This window comes from Glycine soja, chromosome 3 (genome assembly GCF_004193775.1).
Source record: "Glycine soja cultivar W05 chromosome 3, ASM419377v2, whole genome shotgun sequence".
Classification (NCBI taxonomy): domain Eukaryota; kingdom Viridiplantae; phylum Streptophyta; class Magnoliopsida; order Fabales; family Fabaceae; genus Glycine; species Glycine soja.
Window position 1 is genome coordinate 43,573,605 of NC_041004.1, and position 10,949 is coordinate 43,584,553.

Below are 10,949 nucleotides of genomic sequence, written 5' to 3' on the forward strand. Positions count from 1 at the left end.
TTATTTTAAAACTCAAACTTTAGAGTGATTTTTATTTGGTTAACAATATAAATTTTTAGGTGGACAAGATATGAAAATTAAACTTGTTAAAGGATCAACAAAAAAATATGGATTTAATTGGTATACACTAGCAGTGTAAACAAAATTAAATAGACAACCAATTACAAGATGATCATAAAAAAATTCAGTCTTATCTTAATCACTTTAAAAATCGCATATGATGCATGTATTGTGATTAATTAACGTATAAAAACATTTACACAATATAGCTATTGAACTCTAAAATTATTTTGGAACTTACATATCAAACTATAAAAAATAGAAAACTATTTTAGATTTTCTTAGTATTATAATGGATAACATATAGAATGGAAGGCAAACTCGATCATATTTAGTATTTACAACAAAGTAGCCAACTTAATCCGATTCAACATGATTTTTGGAAAACAAACTCAAACCTTTTTACAAGCATAAAAGAATATTAAGTCATTTTTTTCAGGAGACATTATTTAATTTTGTTTCAGCATCTCCTCCCCTAGTTTTGAAAGAGTAAGTGGTGGTATTGGGAGTTGTAGGCCAATACGGTGGGGTGTGGAAAGGTGACAATGTCGTCGTGGTGCTCCTTCTATTCGTTTCCATCTCACTCTCCCACAGTGAAACCCATGGCTACGACTCATCCCCCTTTCATTTTCTCATACATCAATCACAATGTCACTTTCTCTTCCTTTTTTTTTTTTCTTTAGCTACTAGCTAGACCCACAAAGCCTTGCTGGCGTACAAGTTCAAGTGCTCATTTTTCTTCCCATTGTCATCTAAATAAATTTTCAATGTCTAACGGCCCAACGTTTCTTATCTTTTTCTCTCCATGTAATTTAGGGATTTTACACTATGCTTGTCTTGAATAAATAAAAAGGTTAATTATATTGGCGTTTTCTTGTCGGAAAAGTTACTTTTCACTTCCTTTTGTTATTTAATGGCGGAGTGTGTTTGCAATAGAATTAGTTTCTCATACTGAAAATGTATTGGATGCAATGCAAGAATATGAAGAGCAAATGATATATAGTGTAAGAAGGGCAGTTTATACTACTGCTAGCAGTTGAGGAAATTGTCACTCAAGAGAAATGCTTCCAACATATTTTCTAACATTTTTTTTTTTTTTACATATTTTCTATTATTAATGAGAGCCATAAAGCTTTATCATAGTAACGTGTGTGACTTTGGAAAATCAATTAATGTTCTAAAACTGAAAGGGCAAGAAATGAAATGTTTCTTAGTATATCTTCATCTTCAAGCTTTCAAATCAAATAAACGATACGTGGATCTCTTTTAAACATTAATTAGCTTTCATTAAACACATGTTGCTAATGCTGGTTAGAAACAATTATTACTTTTTTATGGGTAAATATATATTATTACTTAATTTGGGAACTTAGTGGCAAAAATATAGAATTTAATCTAAGTTTTATCTTTAAAAATTAATATTTCCCCTCAAAACACATGAAGGGAATGAGTATCTTCCGGCTAAATAAAGAAGTCAAATTTTAGTTAGAAGTCCTTAGTCTCGTATTTATTATGCGATCCATACGCATTATGTGTCCGAAAATTTACGAATGGCAAATTGGCAATGGATAAATTATAAAAGGACAAATTCTAGTTTGCCATCAAGTCTTCCATTCAATTGATGGCACGTGAATTTTTTTAATAATAAATCTCCTCCATTAAATATACGTGGCAAAATTTAAAATTAAGATTTACGTACGTTCCTCATTTAATTAAAGAAGTTGATGATAAAAAATAAAAAATAAAAAATTGGCTCTATATTTTTTGTTTTTACTAAAATGCTAGGAGAAATCCCAGATCCAAATGGAGCCATGTAGGAAAGGGTCTCATGAATGGATATTTTTCCTAACAGAGATTACGGCTTTCGATTTTGTGAAAAACACTACTAATTCCAAATAGTATTTCAAAGTACCAGCAAATGGCTTTTTCATTGAACCTCTGGCATATTGTTGAGGTACAGTTGTGCAGACTTAAATTTGAGGGGAACCACCTTTATTTTCTTATTTTGATTATATAGCATGCACGAACATGGTGTTATATATGCTTGGGAATTCCACATGCACGTGTCACGTTAAAGTTTTGGTTTTGTTAATTGTTAGTATTCATTTATGACCGCTCCCACATTCTTTTCTCAATTTGTGGGTTACTCGGATGATGGATGGATATGGTTTCCATCGCTTTCAACCCAACAATTAACAAAAGCATGAATGAATGACTACTCCACTCACGAGATAAATATTCGTGGTCTTATGGTCAACGCGGGTAACATTAACTTTTCCCTATCTACCCGGCCTCCATTTTGAATCTTCTAAGTTTTTCCTTATATGTATGTGTGTGTTTTTGTAGTAAAGGTTCTTATGTAATTATGTTAAGACAAATGTTAATTTTTTAAAAATTAACCAATACTCTAAAAATACTGATTAACAAGACTCTTATGTTAAATAAAGTAACTTGATAATTAATTTGGACTATTATATTTTAAAAGCATAGATTCAGTATATCATGTAAATCCAAATTTATGACTTTTTTTGTTTTGTAATGAAATTAAACTCATCATAATTAATTAATGAAGTGAGTAACTTTATCAATATTTAAACCAACTACTTGTCACATAATTTATGTCACTAAGTGTATCTGTGAATTACTAACATGGAACATAATAGTTGATGTATAAATGATATGGTTGAAATCTTTGAGTATATTGTAAGAGATTTGATTCTTAATCTTATATATAGTGAAGACTTTATTGAAAAAAAAAATCACTTCATGTGTTAAAAAAATAAAAATGTCTCTAATTATTAGTTGAGAATATCCCTAATGTAAAAAAATTTAATCCTTTATATTTTATAATACCATTTTTAATTCCTTATAGTGATGAAGTTATACATACAATTTAAAAAACAAAAAAGATTCCTTTTAGTCTATATACTTAAAAATAACATCTTTTATTTTTTATACATACCATTTTTAATCCCTTATAATTCTTATTATAAAGATTAAAATCGTGTATATAGGGAGTTAAATAGATTAATTTTTTTTGTAAGAATTAAAATATGATGTTTTTAAGTATAAAGAGTAAAAGGGAAAAAAATTGTAAATACAAAGATGAAATGAATAATTAAGCTTTTTGTTCATTTGTTAATTGAATAGTTTAAATAAAATTATTTTGAAATTGTTTATAATTATTAAGCATGAGTAATGTATTATTTAATGACTTGAAATTTAAATTAATGGTGATGGACCACATCATAATTATAGTAACCGCTACCAGCAAGGGACTTTACTTAATAATAGATTATTACATGCTATGAAATTAATATAATTCTTACAACTATTCAAAGACCATTTTCATTCATCATTACAGCCATATTTAACATATAACAGAATTTAAGGTGTTCGATAAATCAACATAAACAAGCTCTTTTAACGGGAAAAAAAAAAAAAAATCGCCTTCACCTTTCATTTTCCCCTGCATTCGTTTAAGTTGGCAACTTTATTTTCCTTATTTTCAATTATGCAATACATCTAATCAAGTGAATAGTGTAGATATTGAATTCCAATTCACTTATCATGCCAAAAACAAGTACTAGATTCATCACCTTTTTTAGCTTTAAAAAATGAACCATACTTGAGGTCAAATTGCATCACCGCCAAAATGTTTGCTATCCTTTTATTTGTTGAATGTATATGTCAAAATCTTCAACATCATCACTGTCATACTTATTTATTAAATATTATAATTTCATATTGTATCAATTTGTTTTGGAGCAAGCTGGTATCCCTTGTGAGACATAACATTGTGTTCTTCATATGAATATTTAGCGTAATTACATATTCGAAGTTTAAACTCAAAATACGGGTTAAAGTTGAAAAATTTTAAACTGGAATTAAAAACATTTTTTTTAGTTTTCTTTATTAAAAATATCTTCTGGTGTTAAGAGCTTTTCTAAAACCGTGCTTTGTTTGTCTTTTAGTTTAAATGCAAAATGATATCCAAAAATTATGAATTAACAGTTATAGCAAGCAAGTTGTCCAAAAACAAATAACTTCCATTTCAATTTTTCTATTCAGAATGTAATTTGAAATTGTATCCACGAATTGAAAAAATTATAGAACCAATAAACACAGGAATGCACATAAGATTAAGAAACAAAATTTGAAGTGATCGATATTCACGAAAAAGATCAAGAACTCTGTCAGTTTAAACTTTAAAATACCCTTAACAACAAGAAAAATAGTGAAATAGATAATCATAAGAAACAAAAAACGATGAGAAATTTTGATAGAAAATTTTCTAAGGTCCACCTTGTGCGCCTTCTCTCTGAATTCCACAAAAATCTCCTTCATTCATTTGCATGAGGCTTTCCAACGAATGATGAATGATGCGACGACAACTTGTGAATAGATTTTTTGAATATATATTTATTGTTAAGATGATATCATCTCATCATTTAATTAATAAAACAGGCTTAAGATAAAAAAATTGATATTCAAGATGCAATATAACAAAAAAAATTATTGAAAACCTAAAACAAAAAAAATTATGAAGGACTTAAACATGGTTAAGTCCAAATATTAATTATAATAATATTTAGTATATTAATACTAAAACATGTTTCTGACTTAAGCTAGTTTTAATTACTATGGATGGAGTACAAATTATTGTGGTTTTAACTGTTTCTTCTGTGATATAGGCTCGTTAGCTCATTAGCTTTTTGGTTTTTTTACCGGTAGACTCATAGTTAGCCCACAACTTGTCGATATGTGTAACGATGAAACCGACAACCTATTTAAAATCTTAAATATAAAAGAGGTCTAAAAATAAATTAACATGTTATATCATATTTATGTAGAGGTCAAGACAAACGTAAAAGAAAACTTGTAATAGGTTAATAGGTCAGACTTTTTAAGTTGAGAGATTATAAAGTAAGTTTTGTCAAGGTTAGGCAAGTTGACCTAGCTTAGCATGAATTATTTCCATCTCTGACATATTATCTAACTCCCTAATTCACATAAAGTAAAAGATAAGATAACATATGTATAACCTAACAAATTATCGATCGGATACACAAACATTAGACAAGATAATAGCTTATTTTGAAGAAAAATAACATAATGAAAGTTTGATATAGTTGGTTTTGATGATTAGCCTCTCACTTGATTGTGATGGCAAGTTATATAATATGTTGGTTAGTTAATTAGTCTCTTAGACCTTTTGATTGACTGAGTTAAGAAGTCTGAATGAGTTAATAAAAAAAAGTGAAAATAAACTAAGTGTGCCCTAGATGATTGTTAAACAAACCAATATAACTCATATTGATGTTCTTAAATGAATATGCTAGTATTTAAGTTGATGAATCATATTTTGTGTTTGCTGTAATAAAATACACATGTAATCTGTCACTTAGTTCAGAAGCTTATGATATGATACATGATCATTTATTACATGGTTCAAAAACTAGTTTTACATAAAAAAAAATATTGCCTCATGGAATAATCAATTAAATACTTACTGTAATTGATTATATAGGGTAAATCTTTATTTTATTAAAAAGGTATTTGTTCTATAATAATTGTTTACATGAGAAATTAATTGATTACTTTGTTTATAATTCATACCAGAATGTCTGTTGAACAATTTAATCAATTAGGTTGAATAATAATTGATCACAACATTTATCGACCATTGTTGTTTGAAAATAATGAACTTTTATGTTTTTACCCTTTATCTGATACTCTAAATAAGGGTAATATGGCTATTTGGAATACATGAAAAGATACTATAAATTTGAGATAATTCACTCCATTCTCTAGGAATTAACAAGGTTTTCAAGATGACCAAAGCTCGTCGAGATCACCTTTAAGCTTTTCTAGTTATTTGTCAATCACATTTTAATTAGGTGATATCTATCCTTGTTTGAGTTGCTTCTGATTATCGTATGCAATTGAGAAAAACTATTTTCTCGAAAGGGAAATTGCAGAAATGTGCTATAATTGTTACCAGGTTTTCTTGAAGGGTTCCATTTTTTATTTTTTTTGGGAAAGGCAAAGTGTAGTATATATTATAACTCAATCAAAAGTTATATACAAGCTGTACAGTATACAAGAGTCCAGCCATATACCAAACCAAAAAAGCTTCTGATATCAACAAAAAATGGGATAGATAACATCTACCTAGCAATCAAGAACTCCCTCGGATCAGTGCACCAGAAAGAATAGAAAAACCCTGTTGTATGTCCTGATTTATACAGGAACCACTTCAATGAAACAGTGTTGATTTGTGCCAAAAAGTCAAACGAATAACGAATTTGTCTCTCTGTTTCTAAAAATAATTGAGTTCTTGTTGGTCCATATACACCAGCAGGTAGAATGCCAAAAAATGTGTTTATATAATCTGTTCATCCTCCCTTGAAAGCAATTACCCAACTGATTATACATACCATGAAAATCATTAGGAAAAAATAAGAGGGATATCCAACCAATCAAACACTTTCTTCCACGCCTCAGAGATAACCCTGCATGATACAAAAAAGATGTTGAGCGCTTTCCCTTTCTTCTTTACAAAAAACACACGAATTAGACATGTTAATGTTTGTAATTTCCCTTTTAAGCAACTGTTCACAAGTTGGCAATCTATCTTGTAACAGTTTCCCTGAGAAAGCCAACACTTTTGAAGGAATTCTACTCTTCCAAAAGTTTTTGAATGAAGACACATCCAACAACAGATCGGACCCCTCCCTCTCAATAGAATGAATGAATGTCTCTATACGCATTAGCCACAGAAAAACATCTCTCACCGCCCCCACCCACTTGTGCTCCCAGAATCTTGTTGACGGATCGTCCCCTACCCTCCTTTTGCATGAATCCACGAACCATCCTGGTTGGATCGAGTTTTCAGAATCAAGGTTCATGATATCTCTCCACCATATAGACCATCAATTGGACTGTACTTCCTCATATGGAATATCGAAAATTCCCATACTTTTCCAGAAGCAAATGTTCATTCAAAAAACGCCATCTCCACTTGGACAGAAGGCTTATGATAAATTTCTCAAGTTTTTAACCCCAAGCCCCCCCTTCTGATTTCGGCAAACATATTCGTTCCCATGCTACCCACGAAATCTTTTTTATATCTGCATCTCCCGCCCATAAAAAGTTTCTCTGCAACGACACCAAGCGTTTGATCACTTTCTTGGGAGCCTTATAGAACGAAAAATAGAATAGAGGTAAGCTACTGAGCACTGAATTCACCATAACCAATCTCCCTGCAAAAGGCACATGTTCCTACCCTTCCACACCGCCAAGCGCTTCTTAAATTTATCCACCACTGGATTACACGCCTCACTTCTTCTTGGGTTAATTTCAATTTGAATTTCCAGGAATTTAGAGTGAAGGGTTCCATATGGCCTGAGCAAGTTTAGGGTTGTCTTTTTTCTACTTTTGTTTTTTTATATCCTATTGTAAATGATTTAGAATTTTAGTGAAAAATCTCAACATGTTTTTTGTTTTTTTTTTTATCTTTTTTAAGGTTGGGGCCGTTTTTCCATGCCCTGACAACACCTTTCCTTTTCCCTTAAACTTAGGTGGAGATCTCTTTAATAAATAATAATGAACAAACTTGAACATTTAAATTAGATTTTTTAATAATGAGTAATAATTGAAAACTATTGATGAACTTGTTGCATGACGTGTCCATATGCATAATATATATTACATATATACACACAACAAAATAGCATTCTATTCTCTTACTTCCATCAATTAGGGCAAACAGCTAGCTTTCCAATTAAGAAAATAGGTTGGTCTTGAGTAACTTTCAAGGGTATCTTATCTTAACTAGTAAATAGGTGTTGACAAAATATAAAACTAAACTACTCAGTAAATGAATCTCTAATCAATCAAAATAGAAATACATATAAATGTAAATATAACAACAAATTTACGCAGCTTGTGAATATTTTCTCAAAGTATTTGAGAGCATTCATAAAAAATAAATTCAATGGGCACAGCCCAACAATCTTCAGCAACTTAGCATCCTCCAAACTTCAAACATTCTTTCTTGTCCATATAACCTTGCTTGGCAATTTGGCATGACATGTCTTTATCCTTTTCCTTTTTAGCCTTATTTATGGTTGTTCTCAAAACCTTTATTCTGTCATTGCATGCCATATAGTTCAACTCAAACATTTAACGAGCCCTAACGAACGAAAGCATGATCAAATCTACACTTTTGGCCTGTTCATCATTTTTAGAGATACCATATTCAGGTCTATCAAATTTTGTGCAAAAATGTGCAGGCACACTATTCATAAATTCACTCATTCTTTTACCCTCTGTGACCCCTTCTATTTTTTATTTGTTGTGTAGTACGAAGTGTCACCCTAAAAAACACCATCATATTACGTATTTAGCGTTAACTTGAGCACCCATTTAGTGTTGATAATTTATGTTTACTCAATAATTTATTTAAGAATAGCATCCAAAAAAAATAGAAATTACTTATTTTATTAAAAAACACTTTTTAAAAAAATAAGTTTAAATAAATTTGCTCATATTTTGTTTTGGTTCCTATGTATTTTGTTAATCTTTATTTCAATTTTTAGTTAAGATTATAAAATATAACAAAAAAATAAAGAGTATATTATAATTACAAAGTTTATAATAAAATATAATTATATAATGAAAGGTTAAACAATAATTTAAACATTGTTTAAACTGTAATTTTTTTAATATATCTGTTTGATCAAATAATATATTTTACTATAAAAATTAAGTTCGATTGATTGAGTAGGATATGAGTTATAATAAATCTCATTACATATTCCAACCGATAAAATATACTAAAAATGATATTTTAGAAAAAATAATATTATGACTAAATGAATATGCTTTATTATAACAAATATATAATATAAATAAATTGAAGCCTAAAAAATTTATCATTTAAAATAACAATTTTTATCTATCTTGATTTATAATGTATCTATATCAATAGATAAAGGGAATACCCAATTAGATAATTATTTTTTGATCTCCACCTTTACTAGGTTATTTTGTCCTTCAAAACTTATATTTAAAAATAATTTTAATTTTAATAATAATCCAATAAGTGCAAAAGTATTTTAAACCTATTTTATAACTATGGTGTTCCAACTTCACTTAATTTCTCTCTCTTTCTCTCAAAACACACCAAACCATTCATTCATTGATTCTTAATTTCATTCAACAAATCATATAATATGAAACAAGGAAATGTTACATAACAATCCTTCCACGGTTGTTCCCGGATGCAGTGGCTCGCCACCACACCCATGTCGTGTCTCCGTACCAATGCTGCTCTGCCGTTGTGCAAAACAGATCCCGCAACTCATAACTACTTAACCAGTTCTTCAATAAGTTAACAATGGTAGAACCACAAACACAAAAATTAAGAAAAACAAGCAAACAAAAAATTAGTATTAATAATCGCAACCTAGGGATCGATGATAGTTTCAGATCACTCAAACCCGTGGATAAAAACAACATGTTTTTTTAAGAATTATTTTGAAAATCAGGGAAATAAAAAAGAGGAACACAAAAGAGAATGAATAACAGAATAAGGATAGCAGGTGTTACTTACAGTGGAAACTAACGCGATGGAAGAGGAAGCCCGAAATGGAGCTTCAGAGCCCGACAGAAAAGTTAAAAAATAATGATCTAAAAAATAAGAAAACTGGATAGTTAGAAAAAAAATAGCCTAAAAGAATGTAGTGGGGACAGAAAATTTTATTTTAAAAAGTTAATAATAAAAAAATAATGAATTGAAATTTAAAATTAAAAAATTAACAGTTTTTAAATAATAATATTTTTGAATTTTAAAATTAAAATAAAATAGTCAATGTTCAAATGATAGTGGTTTTCAAATAAGAGTCATTTCTTAGGTGGAAGCTCTGATAAGACTACTAGAAGGTGGGCTCCCTTGTTTGTATTACTAAGCTAATTTGGGATTTTAAAATTAAAAAATGACAGTTTTTAAATTATAATTGTTTTGAATATCCAAGTTTATTGAGTATAATTTTGTCCTTCGAAAAAATTAAAGAGAGTATTTTGGATATTAAAAAAAAACAGAAAAAGAAAGAATAGACTTTTATGTTTCTACTATTTATCATCGTCTATTTATAACTCCCAAGTTCACATTGCAATTTAATAATTAATAATTTATTTTATTAAGTAGTTATATTATTATTTAGTTACAATATATTATAAGAAAAATCGTTACAATATATTAAATTTAACACAAGAAAAATACGATAGCATAATAAAAATGCATTAAATTAGAAAAAAAATAATTTAACTCAAATTAATATTCACATCCATTAGAATATAAGATATATTAATTTTAGCACAATAGAAATTACACAAAATATCAAATTTAACTTAATAGAATTGTGGAAACACATACAAAGCACCTATGTTTGTGTTAGTTATAATAATACATACTTGTATTACTTCATTCTTTATTTTAAAAAAAATACATATACTAAATTGTTTGTTACTAATCATATATTTTCCTAATTAATTATACATTTATACTTGTTATAAGTAGTTTCATCAATCTAATATAATTGTATAGATATCTTGTGTAAGCTGGAATGACTCTAAATTGAATAAAAATGATTTAGTCATTAAATAATAGTATATAATGTCGACTTGGTTGAATGTTAAATACATTAAATATGTCTTATTTCTTATATGATAAAAATTATTCATTTTGATAAATATTTTTTGACCAATCTATTATCATACTTAATTTTAGTTTTTAATCTATTTTGATAAATCATCCCAATATCTAGTATAATAAATTATACCGTGTCTTGTATATTAAAGAAGAATGTTAGTTTAATTGATTG